At 32.8% G+C, this 6,283-nt stretch overlaps 1 non-coding gene across 1 annotated transcript; it reads left to right on the top strand.

Annotated features, from left to right (window-relative positions):
* The first annotated feature begins 1,488 nt into the window (after nucleotides 1-1,488).
* Nucleotides 1,489-1,595, top strand: LOC113728341 (small nucleolar RNA R71). The gene has a single exon (XR_003458065.1). It is a non-coding gene; the product is annotated as a small nucleolar RNA R71 (small nucleolar RNA).
* The last annotated feature ends 4,688 nt before the right edge of the window (nucleotides 1,596-6,283 follow it).

Here is a 6,283-nt window from a genome sequence, read left to right as displayed (position 1 = left end):
TTGTAAGGGCATTTTAGTCTTTTCACTCTGCTTCCTAACCTCTACTTAAATTCTCCATTCTAACTTAACTCCAAAAATTATCCCCAAGTGTGATTTGAACGCCTAATTATACACTAGTATACTTAAACCATTTTTATCGAATATTTATCGATCACAATTTAATATTAAGGTTCCTAGTAATTCCTAACATTATTACCTAATTATTTAAACCATAAAAATCAAGTTTGACCTTAATATATAAATTTAACATTCTTAATATTCGTTTATCCTTTTGTATCAAAACTTATTAACTTAATCATTATTAACGCTTAAGATTAGCTATCGGAATTCGAAGAAATTATTTGGTAAATCAATGAAATAATTTACCTTCGAAATATGAATTTAATGTAATCAAAACTAGGAAATTTAATAGTTTAGCACAATTCTTTTATTTTGCACATAAAATTTATTTCTACGCACTTATTTGCAATCAAGTGAAGGTAATGCTAGAAATTATTAAGGAATAAAAGAAATGCGAATGAAATATGCACTGGCTTATATATATTTTCGGGGTTCTCACATTGTATCTCTCATTTGTGGTTCATTTTCCTCCATCTTTTCTTTCCCTTTGATTTTCTTGCCATCCTCTCTTAACTTACTCAATTGATTGTTCTCTCTTCTTTTACATTCTCTCTCATATTCAACTACAGGCGGCTTATCTACTTCTTTACCACTACGGAGTGTTATACCTTTCACATGCTCCCTTGGGTTCACCTCAGTCTTGCTAGGTAAATCCCATTGGTTGCGATTGTTAACCGCATTTGCTATTTACCCTAATTGGATCTCAACATTCCTGTACATATTGGTTAGTTGGTCCATCCTTCGTTCAATTCTTTCAAACCGTTGAGTAGTGGCACTGGCTAACTTTTCAATTTTATCATTTGATACATTTGCCAGCTTTTCAATTGCCAATTTCCAAACTAGTTTGGACTCCGAAAATGGTTGTTTCGGTTAAAAATCCGGTGGATTAACTGGTCTTTGTTGGTTCCCTTGATCCTTCCATCAAAAATTCGGGTGATTACGCCATCTTGGATTATAGGTATTGGAGTATGGATTGTTTTGGGTTGGACGGTTGTAATTGTTAAGATATTGAACCTGTTCGCTGCTAGAACACATAGAATCATCATGATTTCTGCCGCAAGTAGTGCCACATGCAACAACTACTCCTTAATTAGAGTTAGAACCAACGTGCCTATTAAGCATCTTAACCACATTATTCATTTTTGCACTTAACATATTCAAGATATCTATTTCGAGCATACCTGCGGTTCTCCTTGTATTACCTCGTTCGTTTGCCCATTGGTAGTTGTTAACAGCCATTTTTCAATCAATTGTTGAGCTTCCTCGACTGTCTTTCGCATCAATGCTTCTCCTGCTGCCGCATCTACATGCGTCTGTGCTGGATAGGTGAGACCATTGTAAAATATTTGGACTACTAGCTAATCTGGTAAACCATGATGAGGGCATTTTCGTTGCAATTCCCGATAGCACTCCCAAGTTTCATATAATGTCTCTCCTTCCTGTTGAGAGAAACTAGTTATATCCATTCTAAGTTTAGCAGTTTTTTCAGGTGGAAAGAATTTATTAAGAAAAACCTTAGCTAATTCAGCCCAAGTAGTAAAAGTGTTTGGAGGATGAGATTGTAGCCAAATCTTGGCTTTGGCCCTTAACGAGAATGGAAACAATCGCAGTTTAATTGCATCATCACTAACACCATTGAACTTAATTGTGTCACAGATTTCAAGAAATGTTGACAAGTGAGAATTTTGATTTTCGGTAGCATTACCTCCATATTGAGATTGTTGTACCATTTGAATCAGTGATGGTTTAATCTCAAAATTATTAGCATTTACCGTTGGCCTTGCAATGCTAGTTTGAGAATCTTGTGTTCCCGGTAAAGCAAAATTTCGTTGAATTTGCCTATTTGATTCATTTTCCGCCATTTCTTTTTTAAATGATAATTCTATTAAAATTTCTTCTATCGGCTGCCAAATCTCTTGTTTCTCTTGATGCGGTGTTTTCCTCCTTTGTCTCCGTAGTGTCCTCTCAATTTCAGGATCGAAAAGTACAATTTCTTGATTTGATCGGTGCATACACTACAAATAAAAACAAGAGAAATTTTTGCAGTTTTAATTGTTAAAATCAACTATAAACAACTTGAAAAAAAACAATGGAAATATCTAAATTAATAGAGATGATTAGGCTCTAATATTGCAGCTCCCTAGCAGCGGCGCCAAAAACTTTACGGGACTTTTATATCAATACAAGTTTAAATCCGATCTTATACCCGTTTAACTGCAAGTATACAGGCCAAAATTGTAATGTAGGGTATGTATCGAGTCGATCCCACAAAGAGCAAATTAACCAATTATTAGGTCCTTGTTTTCTCTATTATTTAGAATTATGAATGAATTTGAGCAGAGAAATCATATTGCTATTTTCTACAAATCTGATCTACAAATCTAGTTTACCAAATGCTAAATGCAAATGGAGAATTTTCATTCTAGGATAAATGTAGGGATGTAGATTCCATTTATGGCATAAACAATACAAATATATGGATTTGCCTCTTGTTATTATTCTTGTTTAACCTGGGATTCATTTCCAATATTACCAAACTTCATTCTCATGATAAAATGGTTTAGAGTAGTCCAGTTTTTCCTATTTTCATGGTGAAATACTACTACTACTCTGTTTTCTTTCATGAAATGCTAAGTAATCCACTTAAGTGTATCTCTATTTTCATGAACATACAACTTAAGCTCTACTCATGTATTTCCATTGTTACTACCAATTCTTATTGAATAATAACAACTATAAACATACTATTGGTTATCAAGCAATAACAAGTAATTACTACATGCACAAATAGACAAGTTAATATAAGATATAACAAGTGTAAATCACATTCAATTTATCTCATTTAGCCATAAGTTTTATCTACTCCCTAGATTAAGAAGTTTAGCTACTCATGAATGATTTAACAATCAAACTCACAAGTTTATTAATACAAAACATCATAAAGTACAAGTACAAGAAAAATAAAAGAAAGTTTAGCCAATTGATGGTGAAACCCTCCAATTTCTGCTATGTTCTTGTACAAGATGATTACAAGTGAAAACTCCAAAGGCTTCTCAAAACACTCCTAGCTAGAGAGAAACTAGTTACAAGAAGGAAAACTAGCTACGTAAGGTCATTTGGCTTCTCCCTTGTGTCTCTGCATAAAAGGTGGTAGAAAGGCATTTTTTTCTCTTTCATAATTTCAACCACTTAGATTTTGTAAAGGAAGTCAAAAGATATGTTGTTTTGACTAGTCAATAACTCATTTGGTCTTCTCTTTTGTTGCAGAAGCATGTGCCACCAAATTTTCTCTCCCAAGATAGCTGGAAAGTTGTGTGAAAAGTGAGAAAAAACGACTGTGCCACTTGCTGAAGAGAGAGGCAGATCCGAGCCTCGGATCCGAGGGGTGAAGATCGATCTGAGCTCGGATCTTATCGATCCGAGGACTTTCTCTGATGGATCCGAGCTCGGATCGTATGACCTTGGATACACTACTCCAAAAGTACAGACGAGGGCTCGGATCGCCCTTTACTCACACGGATCCAAGCTCGGATCCGTGCTGATAATTTTCCAGTTTTTCACTTCTTTTCCTTTTTTCTTCATTTTTGCTTCTAATTTCTTGTGTACTTTATCCTCTAGACGATCCTTACATTTCTTTCATCTCATGCATGAATTTCATACCGCGATATCCTTCACAATTTCACAAAATTAACGCATTAATCCACTCATTTATCAAGTTTTGAACACTTAAACAATATTTAAGCAAGTATCACCAAAAGAGTTCAAATATGGCTTTAATCTTCTCAAAACATACCAAAAATTCATGCCAAACTTGTACAAAATATACGTCAAATATTCTCTTATCAATTTTATTAGGCCCGCATTGTCGCATTTGTAAAAGTCCCATTTTGGCCATTTTCACATATTTTCAAAATTCAAAAATCCATTTTTTATTAAATGCCTTTTTATTTCAAAAACCCATTTTGTCTCCTTGTGACTCACTTTGCCTCTCCCCTATCAAGAAACTTGCCTCTCATGTTTTCCTCTTTAGTTGGTATTTACAAGCTGGTTCTGACGATTACTTATAAGATAATCTCCAACCTTGTCAGCAAAATGTTAATAAGAGTAACAGGTTAGTTGATCACTTCACAAACCCAACACATGATCCCCTATTTCTTAGTCATTAAGGGCTTAATCACAAAGTAAGCATGTAATTACAATGACTACATGGTTTACTACATTTTTGTATCTCTATTTTTTTTTGTGTCATATTTTCCTCTTTGGGCTATTGGTTAGGGACCTACGCTCCTGCTTATCAAGTCAGCAGTTCGCCTCCTGGCATGCAGCGTTGGGGTAGGGGTTTAAGGAGGGAATAGGAGAGTGGGAAGGGACAAAAAGGGATAATTTTGGAAACCTCCCTTGAAGTTTTTAACAATTTCACCTAATTTTCTTGAGTTTTGAAAAATTACATATACCTCCATCGAGTTTACCGTTTTGGTAACTAAAACTATTTAATGGTTAAAATTTTGAATGAATAATCCAAAATGCTCTCATGATATTATAAAGTTCATTTCACCTTCTTATAAAATTATTCAAAATTTATTGAACATGCACAAAATTTCAAACTCATTTTCGACCCTCATTTATACTATTTTAAACCTTTCATATTACCACATTTCAAATTAGTATAATTATCACCATTAATCCTTAAATTCTAAAACCTCAATCAAAATAAAAAAAAATTGCACGGTTAAACTCAAAAAATTTCAATAACTGCATCAATATAACATCCTATCCCTCAATATTGGAGTGTCAATACCAACCCTATCCTTTTTAAACCCAATTTACATCTTCTTCTATTCATCTACAGATCCTTCAAACAAAGCTAAAATTAAATTTTAATATGTTATTATTGTGTTTAGTACATGATTAGTTATTCTATGAGTGAATTTTATTTTTGTTTCTATTAAATATCTAATTGTGTGATGTATTCATATGAACAAGATTAGTAGTGGATTGTTTAATTGCATGAAACAAATATATTGTTAAGGCTATTATGGTCTTTTTTAGGGTCTAGACAGGTATGTGTAATATTGAAAATCTCAAGGATACCAGGTGAAATTTTCAAATGTTGTGAGGGAGGTTTTGGAAATTATCCCAAAAAAAATGGCATTGACCGTGGGAACGGAGAAAAAGGTGGCGTTGACCACTAAACGGGAAAACAAACCCCTTATCCCGCAATTGAGAAAACAAACAGCCAATTAACCTGTTTTTTTTTTTTCTGGGGTTAAAACTTAGTGTCCCACAATTACAAATTCAAAAAATACAAATCAATAATATTTATACATTCTACATTACCACTTTCACCCCCATTTTATAGTTACCAATTTACAAACACAAATTGCAAAAATCAATACATTGCAAATAATGTTAATCTCTCTCTATGCAGTTGGAATATCTATACTTACTGTGTATAATGGAAGAATCTTGTCTTTGGTGTAAACAATTTATGTCAGGTAATGTTAAATAAAAAATATCCTTTAAAGTTATTTAAAAATACTCAAATCCTCTCTTTTTCTCTACCATGATTTTGAATACAACTATTCACACCCTCTCTTTCTTCCACCATGATTTTAGATACAACAACTTCCTCAAAAAGACAAAAAAGCAGAACTTGCATATATATATATATATATATATATATATATATATATATATATATATATATATATATATTTAAACAAGCAGATATATTTTCAACATGATTTTACTTGTATTAGCTTATCATCAAAAAAGGAAAAAAATAACTATACATTGTTTAAATAAGAACACACTGAAAACACTACTTATGTGCTAATAATGTTCATACCAAGAACATGGATTTCTTTTCTGTTTCCTTGTTTTTACTAAGAAAAATAAATATGTATTAACATAAAAAAAAAAACCTATCTTTAATCGAATTTGAAATTCCTCTATGCGACCCCTGAATGCTACTTAAATTTCAACCAACTATTGCTTTCCTCTATCGCCCAGATCGGCATCTAACCAAAAAAAAAAAAAAATCCCCTAGTCTCAGTTCATTTTCTCCTCATTCACCCAAAAAAATTTTTTTTTTTTTTGTTATTACACGCTTGGGTCTATAAATCATTTTCTGCTTAATTAAATGCACCCTAATCGGTCGTTG

The sequence above is a fragment of the Coffea arabica genome, chromosome 2c (genome assembly GCF_036785885.1).
Source record: "Coffea arabica cultivar ET-39 chromosome 2c, Coffea Arabica ET-39 HiFi, whole genome shotgun sequence".
In the NCBI taxonomy this organism is placed as follows: Eukaryota; Viridiplantae; Streptophyta; class Magnoliopsida; order Gentianales; family Rubiaceae; genus Coffea; species Coffea arabica.
The sequence above is the reverse complement of the archived record's forward strand: the minus strand, read 5'-3'. Positions and strand labels throughout refer to the sequence as shown.